Raw genomic sequence first — 15,318 nt, forward strand, 5'->3', positions numbered from 1 at the left:
AAAAAAAAAAAAAAAAAAAAAAAAAAAAAAAAAAAAAGAAAAGAAAAAATGTTATAGATAGTATGGGTATGTAACAAATATACTGCTTTAGCAGGATTTTGGATCCCTTGTACAGGTCACCTCACTGTTGGTCCTGTTGGCGTAGTGGAGACGTGGAGAGGGGTTTGCTAGGGGCCAGTTTTCTGTGTCTGCTCCCCCCCCCCCCAACTCCCACTTTGTTTTTCACTCTGCGGGAAGAATCAGTTTCCCATATTCCCATAGTAAGGCAGTGAGTATGAGATACAAAAGAGCCCTAATCTTCAGAAACCAACCTCATAATGAAGGTGGGGGTGGGGAGAGAAGAATGAATTTAAATGTTTATCAAAGGAAACACTTTTTAAGGTAAATTATGCTTTATGTGTACCATGGAATGGTGCAGAGTCACTAAACATACCAAATTGATCTAGGTACAATGTGGTAACTGATTTCTAAAACAGATTAAATGAAAAAAGATCAAAAGATGCTACAAATTTGTGCTTTATTTCTCCCATTTTTATAAAGAAAATAAATGCTGCATGCATGCTAATGTAGATGAAGGTAGTACGCACTTGGGGAAGTTATCACGTATTGCCTCAGGCAGGGTTGGGAGGTAGGCTTGGGAAAAGGCTTACGTATATTTTATACCAATGTTCCATTTTGTCGAGTTATGCCATACTTTTCTCACAAAAACAGAAGGGACAGCACACAGTTTTTGAAGGAAAGGAATGAATACCAATTTTAAGTCAGAGCCCATTCAGTTCAACAGTATTAGAAGCAAGGCTTTAGGCCAGCAGCCGAAGACTAACTGGGCTTAAGGCAGACATGCCCAGCACTTTCCTCAAACAGCAGATCCACGGGGTCACATGATGGTAACCGGAGATGCTGTGGGTGGCACAGTCATGGTGACATCCTCCTCGTGCCTGCTCCCTTCCCCACCCCACGCCTAGTGAGGACTCAGCACTAATTCCACTCTCATGGAGACACGTTTACTTAGCATTTGTACTTTTCCCACTTTTAACAACTTTCACAAAGATTTACTGAGTATCTGCTCTTTGCTAGGCATTGTTCTTGGTATAGAGATGCAGAAGTGCAGAAGACAGTCTTTTTTTTTTTTTTTTTTTGTGGTACGCGGGCCTCTCACTGTTGTGGCCTCTCCCGTTGCGGAGCACAGGCTCCGGACGCGCAGGCTTAGCGGCCATGGCTCACGGGCCCAGCCGCTCTGCGGCATGTGGGATCCTCCCAGACCGGGGCACGAACCCATGTCCCCTGCATCGGCAGGCGGACTCTCAACCACTGCGCCACCAGGGAAGCCCCAGAAGACAGTCTTACCTAACATGATTTTGGTGTGAAGCAGTCAATTTACCTTGGAAGGGAAGAGAACTATACTTACTTATGTAAGTGCTATGTATAAGGCAGAGATAAGAGATAAACAGTAATGCAGGTAGGGATTTCCTCTGTGCAGTGGTAACATCAGAGCAGAAGCTGGAAGGAAAGCACTGTGAAAACTCTTTCCCTGGAATGGGGAGGAGCTGGTCAGGTATAAGGAAAGAAAGAGAACATTGTGGCATCATCATCGTCGTCCTAAATGAGGCAGAGAAGGGAGACGGGCAGGGAGGGCTGTGGAGGTGGACAGGGATGCGACCAAGAAATACGTGATGGAGATTTGCGGCCACTGGAGACTTTGAGTGGGAGAGTAACACGATCCGATACGTGTTTTTTTAAGAGGTTCTGTCTTCAAGGCCGTAGTAGAAGCAGGAGCTCATTTGGGATGCTACTCTGATTTTCTTAGAACTTTCATCTTAGAACTTTAAGGAATGCAAATCCTCAGAGAATGTGGATGAGAGAAAGAAAGTAAAAGTGACGTGAACGCTCTTAAAGCTATCAGAGAGAGATCCGACAATAGTTTTTAAAAGTATGAAGTATACTGCTCAGCTTGACCACAAGGATCCGGCCAGTCAAAACAGCGTCGGTGATGGATGATTAAGGAGGAAAGAAAGAAGGATGGGATGGAAACAGGCATGCGGACTGAATAAAGAAGGGGCAACAGCTCTGAAGTACCAGAAATTCACACATTGTTTCTGTGTGCATGCTGCATTTCTTTCAACATCAGAGCATTTGTGAGTGTTAGGCTATGGATTCCATATGTCACGCTGCACTATTCAGAAACATCTTCAGTAAACATGTATTGAGTGCTCCACTGTGATAGGCTCTGTGCTGAAGACAGAAACAAATAGGCCATGTGGTGATCATGCCCTAAGGACTCAGCTTCTGGAGGGACAGGGGCTGGTTTCTTGTGCATAAAATCTGTGGAGTCACACAGGCCTCTGCTGCTCAGAAGGGCCCCCATGCCTGGATTCATTCCCTGCTGTCACTCTTGTGAGTGAAGTCTGATGAGAGAAAGGAGCCTGCACATAAGCAGAAGAGCTATGTGGAAGAAAGGAGAGTATTTCATATTTTAGTACCTTTTTTCCCTGCGTTTTCATTTTGTACTGGGCATCATGAATTATGTATCTGGTTTGCAGCCAGACATGTGGATATTTAAACCAGTCATTACAGTAGACCCTGGCTTCTCCTAGGTGAGAAGTGCCCCGTGCACAGGTGTAGGGTTAGATAGAGGCACCGAAGTCAGACAGAGGTGGGAGATGCAGGGGGTCAAAGAAGGCTTTCAGGAACAAGCGAGAATGCAGTTGACTTTTGAAGGAAAATCAGGAGTTGGACAAATGAGAGAAAGGACTTCAGGCAGAGAGAGCAAACAGTATATGTGACTGTGAGATGGTGTAAGGAGTTGTGCCTGGTGCTTTAACACTGTCCTTGAGGCTTTAGTTCAGGGAATGGCTTGGGGTCCTATTGACTGGAGATGGACCTGGAGAGAAATGGTCAGGCTCAGATCAGGGAGAGCCTTCTGTGTCACACTGTTGAGTAGAGAAGCAAATTGTCTCTGAAGTACTACTTTTAGTAAATAACCTCAGATGTGCAGGTAGTAAGGAAGGTGTTCAGGAGAGTGACGATTGTTTTTATTAAGTATTACATGACACTCCTTGTGCAAATCTTCTCATGTGCATCACTTTGCTTCATAAGGCTGTTTTGAAGATTCCTATTCATCCCTACCCTGGAGCATGGATGAAGGAACTGAGGTTGAGACTATGACCCTCCAAACAGGTGGCCTTAGAGAAAGTGGGAAACTGAGATTCATGTCAAGTATTTTGACTTCAGAGCCCATGCTCTTGACTTCCACTTTTTTTGGGCATCCCTCCAAGAATGGTAGGCCAACAGCCATGGTGGGAAAAGGCTTTGACACATTGATAAGGCCTGATCTAAATTATAAGGGTTGTAGAACTTTACTGTTATAGATGAATGTGACAATATTCTTACATTGATACAACTCTGCTTTGTTTAGCTATTTTCCCACATACCACCACACTCATATAGATTAATTCAACTTTCAAATAGATCAAAGAACTCTTATAACTTCTGGCCTGCATACATACTTTTTCTTTTGACTGGAGAGCAGTTCCAAGCACTCTTTTATTTTGCTCAGTCTCTAGAAACCCACCTAAGCTATCACTGACCTCTGGCATTTTTCTTGCCTCATGCAGACTGGCTTGGCTTCCCTTTTCCAAAGTTCCTTAATCCTCTGTGCTCTCTTATCTCTTGAGATAAGTGTACTTATCTCCTCTCTCACTGGACTGGAGGTTCTTGAGGACAGGCACATGTTTTATTTCTGCATTTCTGCACCATTTTATTCTGCATATACTCAGTCTCTAAAACAATTGGGAATATAGTCAGTGTACAGTTGTATTCCAGCGTGTGTAACCATCCATTGTCCTAGTAGAATCTGTTTAGTGGAGTGCCTGACATTAACAGAAAATTCTATTGAGTGCCTAGTGTAAGGCAGACACTGCTGGGTTCTGGGACTATAAAGATGAAGGAAAAGACATGTTAAGGGGGAAGAAACAATTTTAAATATGGTGCTCAGCAGAGGTGGGGTTATATTCAGGCTGTAACCTGAAGGGTGAGAAACCAGCTATGTAAAGATTCATGTGGAAAGTATTTCATCCATTGAGAAAATACCAGATTCAAAGGATCTGTGTTGCAAGAAAATTTGTCATGTTCAGATAGCCTGTGTGGCTGGACCAGAGCAAATGAATGTGTGTGCCTGAGTGTATATGTGTTTATGTTCATACATCTTTATGTGGTTGTTCATATTTTTTTCAATCCTTTTATTTCCATCCTTAAATCCTACACTCTACTTTTTTGTATCTGAGCTGAATGGCTGCTTAAATAGTTGGAGTCTCTTGAAGTCACATTAACTGGTATTCTGTTTCACAGAAACGGTGAACCTGGGAGATAGGGAGGGTTTCCAATGTGTTCGTTTTAAACTACACTTAGCTGCTGCTCCTGGCTCTTAAATTGACATTCTTTCTGGCTTCCTTGAAGGGAACAATCAGATAGACTGTAGGTGGTCTTGCTTAGACATTTGAAGCTTTATTCTTAGACAAATACTGCCAGGATATGCTTTGATTCCTGAGAGCAGCTAGAACCTTTCCTGGTGTGTGTGTGTGTGTGTGTGTGTGTGTGTGTGTGTGTGTGTGTGTCTATATGTCTAAGGGGAGGAGAAAGGACTAGTAACGTTGATCTCTTGAGTCTCTGATTGTGTAATTAAGAATTAATTGGCCAAAACCTAATTTTGAATATATAGCCACTTCCACTAACTTGCTTCTGCTGAAATGATTTGCCAAGCAATATTACATTAACCCCTGATCTACTCTGAATCCACTTGTTGCTATGAATGTCAATATTCTGCGTGGAGGATAGCATGGTCTTCATTAGATGGAATTCCATTTCTTTTTTGTTCGTTTTTTTCATTTTTTTTTTTTGTTTGCTTGTTTGTTTTTTGGAATTCCATTTCTTAAACACTTACTGGGTCTATGGCCTTGGTTAAATTGTTTTCCCAACTCTCATTTACTTCCTCATCTGTGAAACAGCCAATACCTACTTTAGAAGATTACCTTTGAAGTACAGTGTTAGTGGTAGTTCATTATGTGTTCACTTTTAAGATTGTTACTACCAAGCAGAGTTTATAATTACAGAATTATTATTTAGCTGTCTCACTTTTCCCATAAAAATTGGGAGTCAATTTTCAAAAATCAAATAATTATGTGCACTTGAACTGATTCTCAAAAGAATTTTTGTTCTGCAAATATGTTTAGAGTATTTATCATGGTTCAAGTTTAGTCCCGGGTGCTAGGAATATAGAGATGTGTAAAGCCCGTTCCTAGTCATTCTAGAGAGCATCATATTAAAATCACTGTCGAGACTGGTACTGGACATGAAATCCTGAGTAGGGGAGAGGGTGTGAAAAACCAAGAGGGACAAACACCATATCTAGTTTTTTTATATCTCCTTTCTCCATAACAGATAGATGAGAGGTGGTCAGTTGACTTAGAAATGTGTCCTCCTGAGATACAGGAAATCCTGCCATGAAAAGATTTCAACTGAGTGGAAGACTTCACCCATCAGTCTCTAAATAGGGGAAACATATGTTCCAAACATGCTATATGAATTGAGATGATTTTATAAAGTTGACCAATATAACTTGAAAGAAAATTGAATCTTTTGGTAGCAGTTATTCTTTTAGTCCTCAGTCCTTTGATATTTGAAAGGGAATGTTTCCATATAGTCATAGCATGTCTTTCTCTCATAATACTTAACCAGTATCAGTTTTCTAAGTGAAACAGAATTGGTCTTGTGCTGAGAGATTTTGGGAGACAAGAGCTAGTATTTATAATACTAGTTTCCCACTAATAACAATATGATACATTATTTTTAAATACATTTTCACAAAGAACAACAAATAAAATTAATAGTATTCTGGTATAGAAAAAAAATCAAGTAGATGGAAGGGAAAAAAGCAAAAATATGGAAGTAGTACTGTGCTTTTTGAAGATTTTACATTTTAAATATGTGGAGTCCTTCCACCTACCAGTCTTTCCTCTTCTACCCTTGAGGTCCAAATGATCAACTACTTTCATGATTTATTGAAAAGATATCCCAGGTGATTTCCTTGCATCCATTTACTCCCCTTCCCAATTTGCACTCTACACTTAATCATAGAGGTGATACAATTTGATGTGCATTTTGAAATTATCATGTGAGATACTACACATTAATCGTTTTTCTTTACATATAGGAGATAAAATCTTGAGAATCTCTAATAGACATCACGTGACTTGCCCCTGCCTTTCTAGTCAACCTTCTGCAGACCATGCATCCTCTTCAACATGATCTGTGCTCCCCCCATCCTGGCCTCCTTCCATTTCTTGATGTTTACATGGTTTTTTTTCCTCTGGGTGCTTCATAGGCTCTTTCTTCTATCTTGAATTCACCTCCCATGCCATCCCAACTCCACATTAACTCCTAACCTTTCTGAAAAATCTCAGTTAAATATTTATTTCATTTGAGAAGCCTTCCCTGATACCCCTTCATGGAGTCAAATCTCTTCCTTCATTTTCACATGATACCCAATACTTATCTTCTATAACACTTAGCAACACAAATACCAAAAGTAAACACAAAACAAAGAAAACTGTAAGTCTGTCCCCCAAGTCAAACTATACATTATTATTTTCTCTTTTTTTTTTTTTTTTTTTTTTTTGCGGTATGCGGGCCTCTCACTGTTGTGGTCTCTCCCGTTGCGGAGCACAGGCACCGGACACGCAGGCTCAGTGGCCATGGCTCACAGGCCCAGCCGCTTCGCGGCATGTGGGATCTTCCCGGACCGGGGCACGAACCCGTGTCCCCCGCATCGGCAGGCGGACTCTCAACTACTGCGCCACCAGGGAAGCCCTATTATTTTCTTGGTGTTAACCATTATAGTCTCAGCACCTAACACAGTAAAGGAGCTCAAAGTATATTTATGTTTGAATTAATTATTGAATGGAATTCCCTCATGGCATTCTTGAACTGTGGTACTGGTATTTTGTTTCTATGTAATAAACTCATGCAAGAAATTAGAGTTTACTGGCTTATTTTAACTCATATTAATAATAAAAGTAATTTTCAGAAATTTAAAAAAAGAATTTATTTCATCAGGCAATTATTAAACATGAGGTCTAAAGAACTCTACTTTGGAAGATACACTGATGAACAAGAAGACATGGGCACTGCTTTCAGGATGCCTAATAATATTCAGTAACTGATTTAAGGTTTATTCTATTTCTTTCTACATCAGAGGTTTCTACTAACTTATGCCATGAATGAATTCCAGCAAAGTTGGCAAATTCCTGTGAACCAAATCCTATTTTCCCATCGACTTGCATTATGATATTGAAAATGCATTTCCTCTTGGTGAGGGGACCTGCAGTATTCAATTGCTTAGCATGGTGGATGCCTGGGAAATCATATCCCTTTAAATGAGTAAAGAGAAAAGAAGGAGGAGCCATAGGGGTTATAGGAATTGCTAATATCCTATAAAGGTGCTGCAGTTAAAGGTTAGTGGTGGCCTAGAAATTATTTCTGGCTTTTATCTTCAGTAGAGTAAATATGAGACTCAGTAGTGAAGGCAAGCAGAGCCTTTTGGTTTTGAATCACAGTTTTTCCCCACTAGTGGAATGACCTAGGGCAATTTACTCAACTTCTTTGAGGTCCATATTTTTCAAATGTAAAAATAAGATAATATGGGATTTTTCATAGGTGTATTGAGAGGACTAAACAAAGTATATATGTATTGCTTAGCATAATGTCTGATACAAAGGAAGCACTCATTTAAATATATCTGTGTTTATTATTATTACTATTATTATTAGTATTACTCTTAACCAAAGAGTGGAGTGTGGAGTGTTAGTGGCATAAAGGCATAAAGAATTAGAAATAATAGTTGACCTGATGTTGGGGAGGAAAATAAGAAAATATCACATCTTGAGGTTTTTTTTTTTTTTAATATTATCATTTTTGGCACTAAGCCATTTGATCAAAAGCAATAGGGGGATCGACACCCAGTTACATTCCCCATGGTACTCTGCACTCATGTCATTTAATCTTTTCAACATTGATTCACTCAACAAACAAGTATTGAAATCCTATGCACATTTGCTAAATAGAGTAAAATCTAGCACCTTCCTGCAATATTTCCCTAAAGGTGTCTGTCTTTAGAAGAGCTGCTTCTCAGCTAAAAATATCCTACTCTCTGTCTAATCTCTAGTACCTTCTCTCAACACATAAGTCAGAGAGGGGAAAAAAAATCCATTTGGGATCAAAGGGTCTTGCCTTCTGTATTACAACCTGTACCACTTACCAGAGAGTGTGCTGGACTCATCCTTTACAGGCAGAAGGGTTTATCAATAATTTTGCTGTACCACATCATTTACAGGTCCCTGGCTGTCTTGATTTCAGGCTTATTCAGGCTACACATGCTGTAAAAAATCAGGGCACAGGAAACACAAGTGTGATGCTGTGGTTCATGGAGCTTAAGATGTCTTAACTCTAACATTTACTCAAGTGCATCCTGTGAGGTATTAATAGATATCACATGAACTAACGTTTCCCAGTGTTCACCACAAAACCTGCAAGTTTGTCATATTAACATGTTTCTTTGCTGCAGGAGTAATCAGACATTTTTTTTTTTAACATCTTTATTGGAGTATAATTGCTTTACAATGGTGTGATAGTTTCTGCGTTATAACAAAGTGTATCTGCTATACATATACATATATCTCCATATCTCCTCCCTTTTGCGTCTCCCTCCCACCCTCCCTATCCACCCCCTCTAGGTGGACACAAAGCACTGAGCTCATCTCCCTGTGCTGTGTGGCTGCTTCCCACTAGCTATCTATTTTGGTAATCAGACTTTTAATTTGCCGACCTGTTTTGTGTGTCTCCACATCGGTGATATAGCATAAAGTCAACATAGCACATAAGTTCCTCAAAATATATTTGATCACTTTGGGTGCATAAGATAATTTTAAAAAATATTCGCCCCCTCCGCTACTTCCATCATCAGAGGAGTATGTTTCCCTGCCCCAATTTTATCAAAAGTATTGAGAGAAGAAAGATAATTTTCTAATAAAAAGATACTGTACTGAACAATTAGCACATGCTCTTGTCTTTAGCATATTCTTGAGAGGGATTAAAAATATGCATTTAGCATCTATTGTTGAACTGCTGCTTCTTTCAGTCAGCGCTGGACAGGTTCTATGCCCGTTGGGGCCCCAGTTGTATTCTGGTTACATATTGGTAATATTTGGTGAATAATGAATGAGTCGTGTGTCTGCTGTTGGAGAGACACTGTGCTAGATGTTAAGAGTTGACTGTGTTCTAAGCCCCTTTTGGATGTTTCTTCCAATTTCATGAATTTTTTAAACCTAAGCTTATGTAATCAGATTCAAATCAGAAAAGCAAGAGATCAGAAATACTCAGAAGCTAATTCTTAACAGTCAGGCTTAAGTTAACCCTTTGATAGGTATCTTAATGTCTTTCTGTTTTATTATGTTATTCTTTACAGTGTCAGCACCACTTAAACATCTTCTCAGATCTTGTCCCAATTTGGTGTCATTAAATGAAGTTCAGTTGGTAATTACCAACTAATTGATTTACATGTGGTTTTTCTCATTGTGTTGCCATTATCAATGTGGGATTCTTTTTAAAAATTATTTATTTATTTATTTATTTATTTATTTATTTTTGGCTGCATTGGATCTTCGTTGCTGCCCGCAGGCTTTCTCTAGTTGCAGCGAGCAGGGGCTACGCTTTGTTGCAGTGCGCGGGCTTCTCATCGCGGTGGCTTCTCTTGCTGTAGAGCATGGGCTCTAGGAGCTCAGGCTTCAGTAGTTGTGGCACACGGGCTTAGTTGCTCCGTGGGATCTTCCCGGACCAGGACTCGAACCCGTGTCCCCTGCATTGGCAGGTGAATTCTTAACCACTGCGCCACCTGGGAAGTCCCCAAAGTGGGATTCCTAATGGCTAGATAACTAGGACAGAATTATGGACAGGGAAGATGTGCTGGTTAACTATGCATGGTCAGGAGTCCCTGTGCTCTCAACCACATAGTTTGCCTGACTGTCTCACTGTAATATGAACTCCATCAAATGCACATGTCCTTGGATTATTTTCATTTCCTTGTGGCATCTATTATTTGAGAACAGAGCCACAGCAGCCTTGTAAGTTGGCCAATAGCAATTCCATGCTGAAATTCAAATACACTTTTAACCCTGTTTGACATTTATTTTAATCTTAGACCTAATTTACAATACTCTAGAGTAATGAATGAAGCTTTTCTAAGAAAGAATTGAAACAAATATGTAGAACGAAGGGAAAAAAAACATATTCATGTATTAAGTCTGAAAAGGAGTGTTACTTCATTTAGAGAAAAAAGTGTAGTATAATTTCTCTCAGATTTATGCTACCCGAAACATGAACTCTATTCCATTTTTGTTTTCCATTGACTCATATATTCCAGGAGGAGAGAATTCAACCTAGAATGAGAATTTCTTGAAGGAAGGGGTCACGTTTTATTCATCATCTCTGTGTGTAACTCCTCTGGAAAATAATAGGAACTCAAGATATGTTTGTATGACTCTGTATGACTGAAAAGTACGAAAGATTGAATGGTACAGTTACAAAAATACGTTTTTGGGGAATGATCAGCCTTTTCCTTGACACATTTAATACAATTTTTATTCAAACTGTTTATAGATATTTTTAAAAAACCTCAGTACCTTACAGAAAAGTCATATTTGCCTTATTTCCTCATAATCATTGTAATAATAATCATACCCAAACCTAAAGTGAAATATACTTCAATTTAGAAATAAGATCTACAATAGCATTCATGTGTGGGAAATAAATAATGGTTTGGAGTTGTTCTGATAATGTTTGTGATTGTTTTTGAGCAATCTTGAAATTCTTGGGTTTAATAAATAAAGACCTGTTTCAGACCCATCAGCAAGAGAATACTTGGTAAATTAGGAGAGACACTGCTTCAATCACTGTGGAATATTCCACTCAGTAAATTGTAGAATTGACCTCTTACCTGGGAACCAGATAACCAGATTTGGTCAACTTTAGTTACCTACAGTCTGATTCCAGATCCTCAATTACTAGATCCTCAATTACTTCTCTTCTCCTCTCTGAATTCTTTACATAACATTGTTTTTTGAGATTTCCCTGGTGGTCCAGTGGCTGAGAATCTGCCTTCCAATGCAGGGGACATGGGTTCGATCCCTCGTTGGGGAACTAAGATCCCACATGCCTCATGGGGCAACTAAGCCCCGCAACTACTGAGCCCATGTGCCACAGCTATGACCCGACACAACCAAAAATAAAAATAAAGTAAATAAATATTTTTTTACAAAAAGATTGTTTTCCACCAGTCAAGAGAAGAAGAAAAACACTGTTGTTCAGCTTAGTAAATATTTATTAAGAAGCCAAAAGGTGGGGATCTAGAATCTGCAGGTATTTATTTATGAGCTGTGCCTCCTTGGACAAGTCATTCAGTGGCGTTGAACTTCAGAAAAATCTTTGTTCTTTCAAAATTCCATCTTGTTTTCAGGGTCAAGGAGGTTAACACGTACAAGGGGAAAAGGTGGAAGAAAACTATATGTCCTGCACAATTACTGTATACCAAATAGTGTACCTTTCAAACCTCAGCTTCCTAATTTACTAAATAAGTGTGCTCATACCTACCTACTTCAAAGGAGAAAATAGAAGTTTGAGCAGGCACCAGCTGTTGGAAATTGAACTCAAGTCCTAACATGCCTGATTCTAAAATTTAGTTGTTTTTTTTTTTTTCCTAAATATCCTCTCCAGAAACACTGTAAATAAAGGTATTAAAAGCAATGCTTTCTTTAGAATTTGCTAGGCACCATGCAGTACACGATCTTCAATTCTTATGGTTTCCACAATTTCCTATAGAGATACTTTTCACTTTGAAATAAAAAAGAGGGGGACCTTCTCTGGCGGAGGAGTAAGACGTGGAGATCACCTTCCTCCCCACAGATACATCAAAAATACATCTACATGTAGAACAACTCCTACAGAACACCTACTGAACGCTGGCAGAAGACCTCAGACTTCCCAAAAGGCAAGAAACTTGCCATATACCTGGGTAGGGCAAAAGAAAAAACAGAGACAAAAGAATAGGGAGGGTACCTGCACCTCTGGGAGGGAGCTGTGAAGGAAGAAAAGTTTCCACACACTAGGAAGCCCCTTCACTGGCGCCCAGTGGGTGCAGGGGGGAAGCTTCGGAGCCACGGAGGAGAGCACAGCAACAGGGGTACAGAGGGCAAACCTGAGAGCCTTGTCTGCTCACCCACTGGGGCGGGCGGGGGTGGGAGCTGAGGCTCGGGCTTCGAAGGTCAGATCCCAGGGAGAGGACTGGGGTTGGCTGCGTGAACACAGCCTGAAGGGGGCTAGTGTGCCACAGCTAGCAGCGAGGGAGTCCGGGAAAAAGTCTGGAGCTGCCTATGGGGCAAGAGACCATTGTTTCAGGGTTCAGGAGGAGAGGGGATTCAGAGCACTGCCTAAATGAGCTCCAGAGACGGACGTGAGCCGCGGCTATCAGCTCAGACCCCAGATACAGACATGAAATGCTAACACTGCTGCTGCTGCCACCAAGAATCCTGTGTGCAAGCACAGGTCACTCTCCACACACACCCCCGGGAGCCTGTGCAGCCTGCCACTGCCAGGGTCCCAGGATCCAGGGACAAGTTCCTTGGGAGAACACACAGCACGCCTCAGGCTGTTGCAACGTCACATCAGCCTCTGCTGCAACCTCAGCAGTGGATTAAATCCCCACAATCAGCTTGATGTACCCTGCATCTGTGGAATACCTGAATAGGCAACACATCATCCCAAAATTGAGGTCGTGGACTTTGGGAGCAACTGTACACTTGGGGTTTGCTCTCTGCGACTGATTTGTTTCTATTTTTATTTTTATCTTAGTTTATAGTGCTTGGTATCATTGGTGCATTCCTTTATTGGTTTGGTTGCTCTCTTCTTTTTTGTTTTTTTACTATTTTTTAAAAAATTTTAATAATTAAAAAAAATTTTTTTACTATTATTTAAAAACATTTTTTTTCTTTCTTCTTTTCTCCCTTTTCTTCTGAGCTGTGTGGCTGACAGGGCCTTGGTGCTCTGGCCTGGTGTCAGGCCTGAGCCTCTGAGGTGGGACAGCCGAGTTCACGACATTGGACCACCAGAGACCTCCTGGCCCCAAGTAATATCAATTGGTGGGAGCTCTCCCAGAGATCTATGTCTCAACACTAAGACCCAGTTCCACCCAATGGCCAGCAAGCTCCAATGCTGGACTCCCCATGCCAAACAACTAGCAAGACAGGAACACAACCCCACCCATTAGCAGAGAGGCTGCCTAAAATCATACTGAGTTCACAGACACCCCAAAACACACCACCGGACTTGATCCTGCCCACCAGAAAGACAAGATCCAGCCTCATCCACCAGAACACAGGCACCAGTCCCCGCCACCAGGAAGCCTACACAATCCACTGAACCAGCCTTACCCACTGGGGGCAGACACCAAAAACAATGGGAACTATGAACCTGCAGCCTGAGAAAAGGAGACCCCAAACACAGTAAATTAAGCAAAATGAGGAGACAGAGAAATATGCAGCAGATGAAGGAGCAAAGCAAAAACCCACCAGACCAAACAAATGAAGAGGAAGTAGGCAGTCTACCTGAAAGAGAATTCAGAGTAATGATAGTAAAGATGATCCAAAATCTTGGAAAATACATAGTACATAGTACTCTCATTACTATGATCCACAGGATTTATTACTATAAAAACACTAAATTATGTTTAGTACTATAATGTACTAAATGTAATTTAGTTTATTTATTTATTTTTTGCCACGAAGTATGTTTTATTTTCATTAATCATACAAATAATTTTTCTATAATATCCCAGGGCAAACCGGAGAATTTGGCAATCCGATTGGAGGGTGCCTTCAGAGACCCGCAGGCCGGTGGCATTGGCATGGAGTGCCCGGGTTCACAGTGCAGCTCGTCGCTTGTGTCCATCTTGTAGGTGGCTCTTCCTCCACATCACGACTAGGGTCTCCAAGATGACGGGGGTGGAGAATACTCCAGGTTCTTAGGAAATTTCACTTCGCTTGCTCTCCTGCTCGACGGTCTCTTTGGTCGGCAGGGTGTTCTCCTCTGTCTCCGTCTTCTTCAGCTCGGCCTTATAGAAGCTGGCGATTTCCCCCATGTCTGGCTTCTCTGCCATTTTCTTAAAACAATCCGAAAAGTTGCGCTCCAAGCCCGTGGTCCCGGTGCTCTGACTCGTGTCGCTGCAGCAAGAGACAAAATCCAAAATCCTGTGGATCATAGTAATGATAGTACTGTGTACTATGTTTATAGTAATAAAACTGTGGATCATAGTAATGATTTAGTACTATAATGTACTAAATTATATTATAGTACTATAAAGTACATTAGTACTATAATGATAGTAATGATCCAAAATCCTGGAAATAGAATGGAGAAAATACAAGAAATGTTTAACAAGGACCTAGAAGAACTAAAGAGCAAACAAACAATGATGAACAACACAATAAATGAAATTAAAAATTCTCTAGAAGGAATTAATAGCAGAATAACTGAGGCAGAACAACGAATAAGAGAACTGGAAGATTAAATAGTGGAAATAACTACTGCAGAGCAGAATAAAGAAAAAGAATGAAAAGAATAGAGGACAGTCTCAGAGACCTCGACCTCTGGGACAACATTAAACGCACCAACATTTGAATTATAGGGGTCCCAAAAGAAGAAAAGAGAAAGAAAGGGTCTGAGAAGATACTTGAAGAGATTATAGTTGAAAACTTCCCTAACATGGGATAGGAAATAATCAAGTCCAGGAAGCGCAGAGAGTCCCATACAGGATAAATCCAAGGAGAAACACACCAAGACATATATTAATCAAATTATCAAAAGTTAAAGACAAGGAAAAATTATTAAAAGCAGCAAGGGAAAATCAGCAAATAACATACAAGGGTACCCCCATAAGGTTAACAGCTGATACTTCAGCAGAAACTCTGCAAGCCAGAAGGGTGTGGCAGGAAATATTTAAAGTGATGAAAGGTAAAAACCTACAACCAAGATAACTCTACCCAGTAAGGATGTCATTTCAGGTATGATGGAGAAATTAAAACCTTTACAGACAAGCAAAGGCTAATACAATTCAGTACCACCAAATCAGCTTTACAACAAATGCTAAAGGAACTTCTCAAGGCAGGAAACACAAGAGAAGGAAAAGACCTACAATAACAAACCAAAAACAATTAAGAA

The 15,318-nt window shown here is 40.5% G+C and overlaps 1 protein-coding gene and 1 pseudogene across 6 annotated transcripts in view; one reads left to right on the forward strand and one right to left on the reverse strand.

Annotated features, from left to right (window-relative positions):
* CDH8 (cadherin 8) overlaps positions 1–15,318 on the forward strand; it is a 380,574-nt gene that overhangs the window by 73,590 nt on the left and 291,666 nt on the right. The gene's annotated exons all lie outside the window — the stretch shown is intronic.
* On the reverse strand, positions 14,085–14,329 carry LOC114884563 (annotated as a pseudogene). The gene has a single exon (XR_003790857.1). The product of XR_003790857.1 is annotated as a thymosin beta-10 pseudogene (transcript).

This window comes from Monodon monoceros, unplaced genomic scaffold, assembly GCF_005190385.1.
Source record: "Monodon monoceros isolate NGI ecotype Baffin Bay Population unplaced genomic scaffold, NGI_Narwhal_1 Super_Scaffold_10, whole genome shotgun sequence".
Lineage (NCBI taxonomy): Eukaryota > Metazoa > Chordata > Mammalia > Artiodactyla > Monodontidae > Monodon > Monodon monoceros.